We start from the raw sequence: 17080 nt of genomic DNA on the forward strand, positions 1-17080 counted from the left end.
ATAAAATGTGCAATATCGGCGTACGGGCCGATGATTTTCATGATATACGTATATATGCAAAATGACATGATTGATGTGAAAACTAATGATATGAAATATCAATGTATCACAGTTTCAATATATGTTATATGGTATCAGAACCTGGTTGACTTGGTTTAGACTAGTACTTGCACGGTATCGCAACATGTAAAGGCCCGAAAAAATTAAAATGATTGAAATAATAAAAATAAAAATAGATAAAATAACAAATAAATAAATAAAAAGGAATGGTGTGGGAAAAAAAATTTAATTAAAAAAATTAAATTAAAGAAATTAAATTAAGATAAATTAAATAATTAAATAACTAGTTGTTAAATTAAATATTATTGCATTGGATTTAAAAAAAAAACTAATTAAAATAAGATATATACATATATATATGTATGTATGTATATATAAGTATAAGTTAAAGTAATATTTATATATATAAAGTAAAAGAAGATAAGAAGAAGAAAGAAGAAAGAAGGAGAAGAAAGAAGAAGAAGAAGAACTCAGAAGAAGTCAGACACGCCCCCCCCCCCCTCCCGCAAGCTCCAGCCGCTCTGTCTCCGTCTCTCTCCTTCTTTTAATTTCTTGGCAAATTTGTAGCGGATCGGGAAACGGAAGGTGCTGTTGGATTCCTGGTTCTATTGCCGATATTTCTACTGGAGTAGATTGATCGTGGGAACGACTTGGGCACTACTCCTGGGGAAAGATAATTTTTTCCTATTTTCTCAATTTTGCTTTAAATCTACTGTTAAATTGGCGAACAAGTACCACCACGTGGTCCTACTCGTCGTCGTCGTCATTTGACGTAGGTAATTTTTCAATTGAGATTTTCTAGACCCTACTCCAAAGGGAGAGTGGGATTTGAGAAATTTAGCAAATTAGTTAAATTTACGGGTATAACCGTTAATTGAAAACTATGACCCTAGAAAATATTTAAATAGTATTTTATTTATGAATAATTTAAATGGAATTAGAGTTTTTGATTCAGGGCTCAGGTGAGCTCCGCCGGTGTAATTTTGGACCCCACAGGCATAATTTAAAAAATTAAGTGGGAGTGTTAAATATTAGTTTAAATGTTAATTTGAGGTGTGTGGAGCCTAAGGAAGGCTAAATGGGTAATATTTTGGGGAAATGAATTAATTAATTTAGAAAATTTGGTAATTTGGTTATATTTAAGGGTATATTTATTTATTTAGAATTTATAGGCCTAGAAAATATTAAAATAATATTTTATTCAGGATTAATTACATGGAACTAGAATTTTTGATTCGAGATCCGGGTGAGCGCCGCAGGTATTTTTTCGGAATCCCTGTCGGTGTAGTTCGAGAAATCAGGTAAGGGGGAAATTTATATATTAAATTAGGTTTTTTCATGAATTAAAAATGAATATATGTTATTTATGTATATATATATGTTCTTATGGGGGTTTAAAATGTCAGCCATGAAATTTATGTTTTTTTTTTTTAGCCTAGGATTGTCAATATAGTTATCTAAAGAATTTTTTGGATAATTATGTAAGAAATTTAAATTATATTCTCAGTAATTAAATGCTAAATGTGGGTTGACCTATTTTACAGGAATATGTATGAATTTTACTGTTAAATTGTGTGACATGAGATTCTGTGCAAATATATATTAAATGTATGAGATGTAGGTTAAGTAAAATAATGAGAATAAAATATGATATGGACAATGTTGCCTGTGTATGTTAAATGCAACTATGTAAAGGTACAACAACTGAAAGCCGGGTTAGCAGATTCTAGCGCATTTCTATGTGGACTAACTGATGATAGCTAAAAGGAGCTATGTTAGCAGATTCTAGTGCATTTTTATGTGGACTAACAAATGACGGCTAAAGAGCGGCTGTAGTACAAAGGAATGAAATAAAAATGTTATGAAAGGAAATGACAAGGAATGACAATGCAATGAAATGAAATGTGAAATGTGAAATGTGAATGATACAAATGGGAAAGAGTCACTTAAAGTGAAACACAAAGAAATGTTAAGTTATGAACATGAAAGAATGTAAATGATTGAATAATGATGGAAAGAATGATGTATTATGTTATTAGAAGTATTTATGTATGTAGAACATGTTACATTTGGACGGGGAACACTCTTCGCCTGAGGGCTTGCTGAGTAAGGCGAGTGCACTAGTAGCTTCAGATGTGGCAGTAGCTGCATAACGCACAAGGGCAGAGGGAACCTACTTGTATGGACGGGTAGGATTCCCTATCCTTAGGACCTTTGCTGATATACTATTGTTGAACTGTGCGAGTACGAGATTAATCTACCACTTGAGGGCTTACTAAGTAAGGTGAGTGCTCTGATATATTTTAATTGTGACCTTAGGGTTACTTAAGTATCAGAGCAGAGGGGTGCTACTTGTATGGGTGGGTAATCACCCCTATCCTTGGGTAATCTCGTGACTTAAATATTTGCATGTGATTGTTTAGGTTTAGAAAACGATTTCAATGTTATATGATGATTTGCAAATGAAATAAAAATGATATCTATTTATCTCATGTTGGCCACATGCTGTTCTAATATGTATATTTTTCCCTTACTGAGATGTGTCTCACCCGAATATGATTATTTCTTTTCAGGACATTCTCGAGGTCAGGCTTAGAGAGCTCGAGGGTTGTTAGCCTTCTAAGGATTGTATAAAGAGAAAGGGTATATTTTTATATACTTTGGGGGAATGTAAATATTTATGTTTTAAGTTTTTATGTTTTAAGTCTGTTGAGAATGGAATGATTGTGAAAATACTGAAATGCTTTTGAAGATGTATGTATATATGGAAATGCAGGTGTTGGATGGATACTTTGGATTATAAATAGAAATTAGTAAACTCTGGTATTATATTATATTATGGAGATTTTGTTTACGTTTTCCATTGCATATGATATGGATTATGGATTATCAGGATTTTACCAAATATAACGCCCCGAACCCGGGTTTAAGGGTTCGAGGTGTTACAGTTGCTATGTGTCCATGGTCTTCGTGATCATGATATTTATGTTAATGCCGCTGTATGGAATGGTGTTAGATTGGATGGTTGATGTGATTTTTAAGAAGTGAGTGATCGCCCCCAGTGTACAGACCAAGTCTGGCAGACCCATCTGACTTATAGACTGTACTTTTGACTTGGCAGTGGTCGGTCAACTATTGTCAGGTCCTGCCTTCGGGCCACACAACCCAATCATGTGGGAGTGATACATGACAATAGCCAACTAACCTACCAGAAATGTTTTATATTATTATTATTATTATATGAGATATATGTTTATGAAAATGCAGTATGTTCTGCTATGATTTGATATATATATATATATATATATGTTTTCCCAAATTTGACAAAATTGTTATAGAATATGTTATGTATGGTATATGTATAACACGGAATACTCATGTTACCACACACTAGTATTAGTTTATTTCCTTTACTGAGAGGTGTCTCACCCCAAAATTTTATAAACTTTTCAGGAGCCCTAGATAGGAGAACGGGAAAAGCCACGGTAATCTAGAGCTATTGTATGCCCTTTTGAAAGGTAAGTTTTAGTAGGGACAGTTGGATTTTTGATGGGAAATGTCCCTAGAATTTGTTTTGGGATGTATATATACTGAAATACAATGGATGATGTGACTTTGGTATTTGTAGTAATGTGATGGATGTTCTGTATTTACAACATTGTGATTATATGTTTCCTGCTGCTTAGGCTTCTGTGTCGTGTTCTGATTTATCCCTAGTACCCACGGGTTCAGGTGGATTATGATTTGCTGAGTTGGGATTTGTGATATTGATTTATTAAAAAAAAAAAGTGAAAATTAAGCAGGTCGTCACAACTACTAGGTTTGTATTTACTCTGAGTGATACAACTATATCTTGAGCTTTAAATCAACAAAAAATTGTTACTTTGTCATTTACAGAAGTTGAATATGTTGCAACAACTGAAGCTGGAAAAGAGATGGTTGGGTTACATGGTTTCTAAGATGAATTAGGTAAGAAGCAGGAGATGGACATTCTATATAGTGACATTCAAAGTTGTTGTAGGGTAAAATTAGTAGGGTTGCTCCTTCGACTTCTGCTGACCTAAAAGGGGAAGAGAAGAAAGGCTTGGAGGATCTAGGGTGAACTCCGGGGGATCACTCTGATTCCTAAGTAAGAGAAATGCTTTTAGAGAGGCTAAATGCACAGTAGAATGAGTTGAATAACTTACCTTAGCCTCTTCCTTGCTCCCCTTCTTATAGGAGTTAGAGTTGACCCTTTGGTTGATCTCCCTTTATTGCACAGGGCCTGAATTGCTCTCGGGTCATAAAGTGTTTGCGCACATCACTCGGCCATTTAAGCCACTGGCGTGGATCTCTCCTCATCTTTATTGAGTTGGAGTTGATTGCTCTCGTTAGATTGTTTGACTTCGGGGGAGATTACGGGCTAGGTGTTGTCTTGCTTTTATTGGCTAGTTTATTTTGAGCATATCAGTTGTCCCCTCCTCAGTTTCAAAACATATACAAACAAAATACCACGTTATATGTTACCTTGTTGAAGATAAGCTCGTAATACTTGAGAAGATCTATGGATCTAAGAACCCGACAAACATGTTGACTAAGGGTGTCACTATTGAGAAGTTGAAACTATGTGCAGCTTCAATTGGCTTCTTTAGCTTGAGGATAGGTGGATGAGTTACATGGATAAGAGATTGTTTTTTAGGTGGATTGCAATTGATGTTGGTGATTGAACTAGTCTCCAAGTGAGAGATTTGTTGGGTTTTATGGAACCTAATTGTATTTGATTCAGATGATGACTTGATCCGAAATAATGTTGCGTGGTTTTTTTTAATGGGAGATTTTTTTTAGGCTTAGTTCATGAGCGCTACGGCTTGGGTCAATAGCGCTCATGGACAAGCCTTTTAGGGGTCCGGGGGCAACGACCACAGGAAAAATTTTTGGGAACTTTTTTTCCCTTGCCCTTCTTTCCTCTGAACTTTTATTTTGACATAATTTTGAAAATTAATGAGTATATTAATCATAATAAACTCACAAAAGAATTATTATTAAATTAAAGTGGCATTTATGTTGTTAATCGTCCCAACTGGGAGTATATAGAGTTAGAGGGGGGTGAATGGACTCTTTTCGCATATTTGGGATTTCTCTACAAAATAAAACTCTTGACAAGATTCAAACAATTAAATCACAATATACAAAATATAAATCATGCACAAGACAAATAAAATAAAGAGTAGGGAGAGAAAATGAACATCATGTGTAGAAACTTGAACCTAGAAAATAAGGAAATAAATAAGAAAAGAAGAAAAGAAAATTTTAAAAGGGAAAATAGCAGGACTCGTTGACGAATCACTTATTTTCGTCAATGAGTTCCCTTTTGTGTCTCGTTGACGAAATTTAGGCGTCATCGGCAAAAAGATCCCGAACAGTAGAAAAATATCAGACCTAAGGTTCGTCGATGTTGGCCTAAATAAGGCTTACGACTCTTAATTTTAATGATAACATAGTAAGGTTATTTAATATTCTTCAAAATTGTGATATTTCAGGTAAAATAGATATTGAAGCCTAGCATACTTCATATGATCAAGGAACATCTTTTGAAAGCTCATATAAAATTCAAGTGATCAATATTGAAAGCTCAAGGACAAATGAAGTTCATAACCAAAGAGACCTTAAAACAATAAAGATTTGAAGTTCAAAAACAAAGAGAACTCAAAGCAGTAATTTCAAGATTTCAAGGAGTTCAAGAAATGAAGAAAGTCAATAGGACATATATTGTAAGTACTTCAAGTATATTTTATGTATGAAATTTCTTTTTAAAACTCATTAGGCATAAAGAAACTTAGAGACCTTAATTTAAAAACTTGGTACATGTTTTTCAAAGAGAACAAATTAATATTCCAAAAATCGAGAAGCAAAGAGAGTGAATACAAAAATATTTTAAAAACCAGATTTTTTACTTGACAGGAGCTTGATTGAATATTGTAAAGACCCGAAAAATTAAAATGATTAAAATAATTTAAAATAATAATAATAAATAAAATAATAAATGAACAGATAAAATGAATAGTATGGAAAAAAAATAAAAATAAAAATATATATGAAATAAAATGAAATTAGACTAATTATTAATTAGTTAATTAATCGAATATTATTTGATTGAATTAATAAATTAATTAAATGTTATTTAAATAAATTAATTAAGTAATTTATATGATGGGTATATATATATATATAAGGATATGGTGCATATATATATATAATATAATATAAAATTATATAAAGATAGAATTAAGTGAATTGGATTTCAATTTGAAATCCAATTCAATGTTAGATTCATCCTCCCCTCTCTGCAATTGCTCCTGCTTCCTGCGTGCAACCCGCTCACCTCCGTCTCTGTTTCTCTCATTCTCTCAATTATTCGGCAAGTTTGCAATGGATCGGGAAACGAAAGGTGCCGTTGGAATCCTGATTCCTCTGCCGACATTTCTACTAGAGCAGATTTTTCATGGGAATGACTTAGGCACTGCTCCTGGGGAAGGGTAATTTTTTTTCATTTTCTCAATTTCGCTATTAATATGTAGTTAAATCGACAAACGGACACCATCATGGGGTCCTAATCATCGTTATCGTCATTTTGGCGTATGTAATTTTCCAATTGAGGTTTTCTAATCCCTACTCCAAAGCGAGAGTGGGATTTGAGAATTTTGCTAAATTTAAGGGTATTATTATTTATGTAAGAATTATGGCCTTAAGAAATATTTAAATAATATTTTATTTAGGAATAATTTATTGAAACTAGAAATTTAATTTCAGGGTCCGGGTGAGCGCCGCAGGTATTTTTCAGAGTCACTGTTGGCGTAGTTCAAGAAATCGAGTAAAGGGAAAAATATATATTAAATCATAATTTTTATGAATTTAATGAAAAAATAAATTGTGTTATATGTACGTATATATGTTTCGGTATGGGTAAAATGCCAACTGTTTAAATTATATTTCCTTCGAGTTTAGGGTTGTTTATTAGATATGTATGTGTGAAAATGAATTGATGAAAGTGAGAAATATTTTCAGGATAATTAAGTAAGAAATGAAAGGTATTTTCAGTATATAAATATTAAATGTTGGTTGACTTATTTTACGGGTAGTGTATGAATTTTATTACTAAATTGTGTGGCATTAGAATCTATGCAAATATATGTTAAATGTATGAGATGTAGGCTAAGTAATTAAAACAATGAGAATAAAATATGATATGGACAATGTTGCCTGTGTATGTTAAATGCAATCATGTAAATGTAAGACAGTTGAAAGACAGTCATGTTAGCAGATCTAGCACACTTCTGTGTAGACTAATTGATGACAGCTAAAAGGAGCCGTGTTAGCAGATCTAGCACGTTTCTACGTAAACTAACTGATGATGGCTAAAGACTTGCTGTAGTACGAAGTAATGAAATGAAATGTTATGCAATGAAATGACGATGAAAAGGCAATGAAATGAAATGACAAAGGTAAATGATATAAATGGGAAAGAGTCACTTAAAGTGAAACGAATGCAAAGTTAAGTTATGAACAGGAATGAATGTGCATGAATGTATAATGATAGAAAATAATGATGTACTATGATATTAGAACTATGTATGTACGTAAAACATGTTACGATTGGGCGAGGCGTACCTTTCGCCTGAGGGCTTGCTGAGTAAGGCGAGTGTACTAGTAGCTACAGATGTGGCAGTAGCCGCATAACGTACTAGGGTAGAGGAAACCTACTTGTATGAGCGAGTAGATTTCCTTATCCTTAAGGCCTTTGCCGGTAAGCTGTTGTTGAACAGTGTGAGTACGAGATTAATTTATCACTTGAGGGCTTACTGAGTAAGGTGAGTGCCCTGGTATGCTTTAACTGCGATCTTTGGGTTCTCAAAAATATCAGAGTAGAGGGGTGCTACTTGTATGGACGGGTAATCACCCATATCATCGGGTAATCTTGTGGGTTAAACATTTGCATGTGTTTGATTAAATTCAGGGAATGATTTTAGAAATTATGTTAACTATTTTCAAATGTTAAATAATATGTCATATATAAACTATTTTAATATATGGTTTCTTACCTTACTGAGATGTGTCCCACTTGAATATGAATGTATTTTTTTTTTCAGGATTTCCTCGAGATCGAGCTTTGAGAGTTCGAAGTTTTTATAGCATTATTGAGGAATATAAAAAGTAAAGGATATATTTCTATGTTAATTTTGGGATGTACAAAATTTATGTCTTATGTCTTTATGTTTTAAGACTATTGAGTAAGGAATGATTGTGAAAATACTGATTTGTTTTGGGAGTTATGTAGATTTATGGAAATGCAGGTGTTGGATGATTTATTATGGATTATAGTTAGAATTAGTAAACTCTGGTATATTTATATGGAGATTATGATTATATTTTCCACTGCGTATGTTATGGATCATGATTTATCAGGGATATGATTAGGTATAATGCACCGGACCTTGGTTTAAGGGTTCAGGGTGTTTCATATTTGTCAGTAGGCTGACACTTTAAAGGTTTTTAAAATACACAGACAAAAGGTCGTCAGGCTACTATCTGGACCTTGACAGGCGCTTGACGGTGCAAATTGAGAAGCCTGTTCAGGTTTCATCAAGCTACTGTCACCCTTCAGCCTATTTTTTAAACTAGGGAATTTTAGTGACAGGCGCCTAACCACAAGGTGACAGACGACTGCCACCCTACTGCCTGTGAAAATTGATTGTGTAATTTATTGACAGGCGCCTGACTAAAAGCTCTCAGGCTTCTGTCATGCGGTAGATTTTAAATTTTATAACATACATATTTTTGAAAAATAGATTGCTTGGGGCTCAAACCTATTCAAAACTTGAACACTACTTGAAGTAAACTTGGGGAACAAGTTAAATAATTTTCTACATCTATAAATAAGCCTAAAGACAAATAAATTAAATACCAAGAATCAAATTCAGCATTTAAACTTTCTCAATTGCTCTCAACACTCAAAGGCTCTCTCACTCTCATCTTGTGCATGGAATCTTTTGAGGCTTTGCTGATTCTAAATCACCAATCTTGTACTAAAATTTTGAATTCTTTCAATCATTTAAAGAACTATTTGGTGATTCACTCTCTTGAGCTTCAATCTAAGTTTCATATTTGAATTACTTTGAAGTATATAGATTGAATTTGTACTAATCAGCTCTTTTGAGAGCATCTCTTGTACACCTTCTTTTGAATCTTGTATTGCAGTGCTTTTGACAATTCCAAGGTGTTTGGATCATTGGCTATGCATGGGGTATCGTTTAGAGAGGTGTAGCTCTAGCCTAAATTGAAGGAGTGACCGAATGAGGGGTATTACTTGGAGAGGCGGACTCTAGCCTATTAAAGGAGTATGTAATGGTGTTGTTTTGGCCAGAAAGGAACTGATTTAGTGGAATCCTTTGGTGGTTTGCCAAAGACGAGGACGTAGGCTGGGGATAAGCCAAACCTCGTAAAAATTGTGGTCTCTTTCTCTTTCCCTTTACTCTTTTTAATTTCCATCATACATATAAATTGCGTGGATGTTTTGAATTCTTAATCATAAATACAACATAGTTTCGAAATTAAATAAATTGAAGTTTAAATTGTTTTTGGGCTTGCAGAAACTGAAAGAGAGTATGTTGGTTTATCCATGTAAGAACCTGAACTGTGATATATGGATTTAATTAATTAAGAGAAGGGTAAAATGGTAATTGAGCATGCTTCGTCGACGATTTTCCTGAGTCCTACAAAACCATCGACGATTTGGTGTTGTACCAAACCATTTCCTTTATTTTCTTTAATTTTTCTTTTCTTGATTCGGATTCCTACATAAGATTTCACTTTGGTACACTAGAAAGAAAATTTTCAACTACAAGGGACACAAGTTTTCTTTAAAATAGACTTACTGTCTGGGTATCATCAAGTAAAGGTCAGAGCAGAGGATGTTTCAAAGACGACATTCAGGACTCGATATAGCCATTAAAAGTTCTTGGTTATACCGTTTGGATTAACAAATGCTCATGTAGTGTTTATGGATTTGATGAAACGGGTATTTCACCAGTATTTGGATCTGTTTGTGGTAGTATTCATTGATGATATACTGGTATATTCAAATAGCCCAGAGAAGCACGAGGAACATATGAGGATAGTACTTTAGGTACTGAGAGAAAGGAAAATGTTTGCGAATTTCAAAAAGTGTGAGTTTAAGCTAGAGCAGGTTACCTTCCTTGGACATGTGGTCTCCAGGGGTGGCATCTCAGTGGATCCGAGTGAGATTGAGGTGGTAGTAGATTTTGTACGACCAAATAATGTGCAGAAAATCAAAAGTTTCCTAGGATTAGCTGGGAACTACCGCAGGTTTATTGATGGTTTTTCTAAATTGTCGGGTCTATTGACTAGATTGACTAAAAAATAGGTGAAATTTGAGTGGTTTGATGAATGTGAGCGGAGCTTCCAGGAGTTGAAGTAACGACTCATCATTGCATCGGTGTTGACAATTCCTTCAGGTGAAGAGGGTTTCGTGATTTACATTGATGCATTGCATAAAGGGCTCGATTGTATTCTGATGTAGCAGGGGAGAGTGATAGCTTATGCCTCACGATAGTTGAAAGAATATAAGAAGAATTACCCTACTCATGATTTGGAGTTAGCAGCAGTAGTATATGCACAAAAGATTTGGAGACATTATCTTTATGGGTGTAGGTGTGAGATTTTTACTGACCACAAGAGTTTGAAATACTTTTTCACACAGAAAGAATTGAACATGAGGCAGAGAAGGTGGTTGGAACTGATAAAAGATTACGATTGCACCATCAGTTACCACCCGGGAAAGGCTAATGTGGTGGCTAATGCCTTAAGCCGAAAATGAATGGGTGCATCAGTGTCTACAGTGGTGATACAACATCCAGTTCAGATGGATCTGGAGAAACTAGGGATAGAACTTGTAGAGGATGATCATCAGAAATTTATCGCCAATCTAGAGTTGCAATCGAATCTACAGGAAAGAATTAAAACAGAACAAAGGAGTAATGCAGAGCTAGTGGAGCTTATAGAGAAAGTATAGGATGGTCTGGAGGAGGATTTCAGTATCTCAGATGATAGAGCCTTGAGGTTCCGTTCTAGGTTATGTGTACCTGCCGAACCTGAGATTTAGAAAGTGATTTTGGAGGAAGCGCACCAATCCTTGTATACGGTACATCCAGGTAGCACTAAAATGTACAAGGATCTTATTTTTGGTGGAGTGGGATGAAAAGAAAGATTGTTGAGTTTGTAGCACAATATTTGACATGCCAACAGCAAAAAGATGAGCATAAGAGACCGACGGGGGCATTGCAACCGCTGTATATTCCTGAGTGGAAGTGGAAGCATATAGCAATGAATTTTGTCACTGGGTTACCGCCGGTACCACATTGACAAGACGTCATTTAGGTAGTGGTAGATCAACTTATAAAGACTGCTCATTTTCTGCCTGTTAGAGTGAACTACTCCTTAAATAGATTGGTAGAGTTATACATTCAGGAGATAGTGAGAATACATGGTGTGCCAGTGTCTATAGTTTCAGATCGAGACCCATGGTTTACATCCCATTTCTGGAGGAGTTTACAGGAGGCCATGGGTTCTCAGTTGTCGTTCAGCACAACATTTCATTCTCAGACAGATGGACAAACAGAGAGAACGATACAAATATTGGAGCATATGCTACGTGCATGTGTGCTGGACTTTGGAGGCAGTTGGTTACGGTTTATACCATTAGTCGAGTTTGCGTATAATAACAGCTATCAGGTCAGCATTGGGATGATACCGTTTAAGACATTGTATGGTAGGAAATGTCGATTCCTATTGTACTAGGATGAGATTGAGGAGAGACAGATATTGGGGCCAAAGCTGATACAACAGACTGGGGATAAAATCATACTCATCAGGGACAAAATCAGAACAACACGGAGTAGGCAGAAAAGTTATGCAGATACTCGTCGATGAGAGTTAGAGTTTGATGTTGGAGATCACGTATTTTTTAGGGTGGCATCGTTAAAGTGAGTTATGAGATTTGGGAGGAAGGGCAAGCTAAGCCCTAGATATATTAGACCATTTGGGATTCTTGAAAGAGTGGGTCCAGTTGCCTACAAGTTGATGTTACCGCTAGTTTTGACCAAAATTCATGACGTATTTCACGTTTCCATATTGAGGAAATACATTTTAGACCCCTCCCATGTGATCAATTATAAGGCACTGGAGCTTAGTGATGTCTTATCTTATGAAGAAGCGCCAATGCAGATTCTGAATTAGAAAGAAGAAGAACTACATACAAAAAGCATATCATTGGTAAAAGTTTTGTGGCGTAACCACGTAGTAGAGGAAGCTTTTGGGAATCAGAGGAGCAAATGTGCCAGAGATACCTGCAACTGTTTAATGGGAACCAGGATTAAGTTATGTAATTGAATTTGTATAGTATAAGTAGTATTTTGGTTTTAATGGTTTTGGGGAGAATTTTCTTTCAATGGTTATATTCTCCCAAAACCTTTATGTAATTATGATATTCCTACACCATAAGTGAGGGTAATTAATAAAATAGTGACGTTATTTTTTAAGATTGGAAATGTGATAAATGGCAAATTTTAAGGATGAAATTTTATAAGGAGGAGAGAATGTAGAGACCCGAAAAATTAAATTAATAAAAAAAATGAAAGAGGAGGAAAAGGGAATTTTAAAAGGGAGAAAATAGGGCTTCATCAACGAACCCACGGTCTTCGTCGATGAATGTCTCATGGATTTCGACGACGAGGTACACGTGTCTTGTTGACGAGAGGTTACCGAGAGTTTGGGGAATTTTAGGAATTTCAGGTTCATCGACAAAGTTTCTTTATGTGTTCATCGACGAACCACTTGAATTCGTTGATGAATTCCGGGTTATAAAGGTTGGAAACCCTCATTTCAACATACGATTTCTCTCTCTCTCTCTCTCCCTCTCTCTCTCACTTTCTTTCTCTAGAACCACGGTCTCCTCTCCTTCTCTTTTCATTTCCAGCTTTGTTAAAGCCCAGATTGACGATCGGGAACCACGGTGAGGTTCTTGGGAAGATTTTCTACAACATAAGCAAAGTAAATTTTTAGTTTGGAGTTCCAAGGCACCATCCCAAAGTCAGGGTAAGTAAGAGATTTTAGGGTATTATGGTTTGTTTGAAGTATTTGAAATGTAGGTAGTATTATACAGAGATTGTTGTGGGAAATGAGTTGAATGATTTGGTAAAAATGTGATTTTTAGGCTTTTGGACTGTGAACGTTGAGGAATGTTAGAATTGGGATGTTAGTGGACCTCTCAGTAAGTCAGGTGAGGAGAATAAATTATAGCAGTTTTTTTTAATGAAAATTATGGGTTGAGAAATATGTGAAAATAGCGTATGTTATTTTACCTGAAATTTATTATGATATAAATATTATTGAAATGAAATATGTGTGGCATATGATTTATATTGAGAAGTGTTTAAATTGGGTTAAATGATTTACCCTATGAAATATGGGATACTGAAATGTGTTTTGAGAAATATTGAATAATTGTGAAATGAGATATGTATATGATAGTACGAGATGAAATGAATTATGAACTGAAGAAATATCATTGAAATGATGTAATGTGTTGAGAATACTGATATTGAAATGTGAATATAAGAAATGCGAATATTGCAATATAAAATAGTGCAATACTGATATTGAATTGTGAATATATGAAATGAAATTATTGCAATATTAATTCTGCAATATAAAAAAAAGAAATGTGAATGTGAGAAATATGATTATGAGAAATGTGAATTTGTGAAATGTAAATATTGCAATGTAAAATTCTACAATATGAATACTGAATGATGGGAAATGAAATGTGAAATTTTGAAATATGAATACAAAAATGTGATTAATGAAATGTCAATACCACATAATGATTACTGGTATGTGATAGTGATAACCCTGATGGATGAATGTGGAAACCCTAATGATGGGTAGTAATATTGAGCGCATTATTGTTGTTAGTGGAGTTAGTGCAACCACACGGGCTTGTGGTGTAACGACCTGCTTAATAACTGGTTTTTTTTTTATATTTATCATAATAATCTACTTGCTTTGATACCATACTGGGGGTAAACCCAATCATCAACCTAAGCAGCAAGAAGGAAAGATCGCATAACATTCATAACCATAGGTAAATATATACAATACCAGAGTACTAACATGTTTCCCCAAAATATACACATATATCTATTCCCAAAATGCCCTCAACTATACTGGGATATACAAAAATCCTCCACAATACTCACTTCATTGACAAGGCACAACAGAAGCCCTTCTATCTGCGAACCTGGTCTGTTAGTTTACCTCGATCAGTTGAAAAATAATTCAACACTAGGATGAGTCAACGCTCAGTAAGACGAAATATGCTATTACTAGTATGTGACAAATGAGTTACAGTATTATGAAAATTTGTTTCCATATAATCATGTATAACTAAAAATGAAAGTACAACACAAGTAATAAAATACCCCACCCTTTTCATGTTGTTTAACATCTCAGTATTGTAGATTACTATTTAAAGTAATTCTAGTGTACATAGGTATGTCCCTTGTTTCTATAAACCTGTATATATGTAATAGTAACTGAGAATTTTCCTTATGGATACCCGTGTGTCATGATTTAACCCCTCATGATAGGGTTGTGCAGCTCGTAGGTGGGATTTACCTTGGCTGGCCAACTAGGAATAAATCACTATACTCCATCGGTCTGATCTGCCCACCTCAACCTATATCTGATAGGGAGCCTGTCCACGTCAAGGGCTTAGGTGATCGACCTATTACCACGTATTATCTAAATAGGAGGTTGCACTCATAACATAACGTAATATCAGTAGCAACGGTACCGTGCTCTGTAATCGCATAGTTCAACAGGGTCTGATACTATATAATGTATCTCTATATACAGCTATCTGATTTACCATAAATCTAAAATAACCATAATAACCATGATATTACATAAACTGTACTGTACTTTATATATCATAATACTGAGAACTGCATAATCATAATACTGAAGACTGCATAATCATAATACTGAGGTTCGTATAATCATGGTATCAGAATTTGTATAATCATGGTATTGAAATACATAAAATCATGATACTGAAATTCGTAAACATAACTCCGTACTATATTCATATTCTCAAGCCATACCATGCTTTAATACATAATTTTCATAATTCGGTAAATTGTATAATATTTTAAAATGACCTAGCATAGCATATTTCGCTTACTTGTTTACTGAAAAGCCCCTATGGTACACTAGCCTAACACCTAGGGCCTCCTACATAATACCCTAAAAACAACATTCGCTAGAACAAAATATCTGTATTTTTTAGCCTACATCATTTCCTATAACTGCCAGAAAGCCAAAAACTGACTAAAAGGCCTTACCCTGAATTTGGGGTGAAATCCAACTCAATCCCACCAATGATCCGTCCTAGCAAACTTGAAGATAACTTCGCCAAGAACGTCGTGGTAGCTTCGGATCGTCGATCCGGCGTTTGTCGGGGCCGAGAATGAAGAGAGAAGTGAGAGGATCCGTAGGAGAGAGAGAGAGAGCGGCATGAGAAATGAATAAAAATCCGGTTTTCCACTATTTATAGGGGCAGATTCGTTGACGAGACACGTCACTTCGTCGACGAATCCTTCAGTAAATTCATCGACGAATCGCTGTATTCGTCGATGAAATTCAGAGTAGCCCAATCCGTATCTCCGTATTTTCTCGTCGACGAATCCCTGTATTCATCAACGAATTCCTGAAGACCTTCGTCGATGAAACCTTGTATTCGTCGATGAAGCTTGACAATTTTCTTGAAATTATTATTATTATTATTATCTCCAAAGTGCGATGTCATCGACGAAGTCTACGGTCTCCTTCTGTTCTTGTTTCCTTTTTTCCTTCCTTTTTATTATTAAAATACTATTATTCTTCGAGTCACTACACATGGAGCATGTGGCGTGACAGTAAACAGAGTTGTATAGTAAAGTTGTTGTGCCCCCTGAGTCCGGATCAGGGCTATTGGCTGGCTAGTCATACTACAAATACGAGATATATGATGATATTTGACCTAACTGGGCCATCCAATCGCAGTTAGGTCCAGCCTTTGGGCCGCACAACCCTATTCATGGGGGGGAAGCATGACGTGAAAAGATATCCTCAGGATAGCCATGAGTATAGACACGGATGTATTGTTAACTAGTGACACTCATGAGCTTGATATGGAAATTGAAATGAAAAGGACATGATAATGGAAATGAAATGAGAATGGAAACAAGAAAGGAAATGAGAAATGAAATAGCGTGAGTTAATAAATAATTAAAGCGAAGTAAAACACATTGCCTGAAGGCTTACTGAGTAAGGTGAGTGCACTGATAAGTATCAGTTGTAGCTGAACCCGAGTTAATTAGACTAGGATGCAAACAATATCAGGGCAGAGGGAAGTTACTTGTATGGGCGGATAAGCTTCCCTATTCTCAGCAACTTCGCTGGTAAACATGAGTTGTGTACGAATGATTTTGGAAATGAGAGTCAAAACTTATGAAAACTTGTGTTTTATACCTATATGATTATGATTATGGAATTGGTATATTTTTTCAGAAGATATTATTACTAAAACGAATATATGCTATGATATAATGAATCTCATACTACCACACTGTAGATAATTTATTTTGTCTTACTAAGATATGTCTCACCCAATCATTTAAATATTCTAGGGAACCGAGATAGGCTTGGTGATAAAGCTCCAATATAGAGTGGAGCAGATACCCTAAGTAGATAGGGTGAGTATTTGAGCTAGGGAGGTTTGATTCCCCTTGAGGTTTTGTATTAGACTTATTTATGTAGATGGTAGTACTCTGGTATGTGTATTCGCTGTGGTATGTATGTATATATTTATGAAATGACTTCCGCTGTTAGGGTTGTGTATGAGTATGATTGTATACCCGATACC

Source organism: Malania oleifera, chromosome 9, assembly GCF_029873635.1.
Source record: "Malania oleifera isolate guangnan ecotype guangnan chromosome 9, ASM2987363v1, whole genome shotgun sequence".
Lineage (NCBI taxonomy): Eukaryota > Viridiplantae > Streptophyta > Magnoliopsida > Santalales > Ximeniaceae > Malania > Malania oleifera.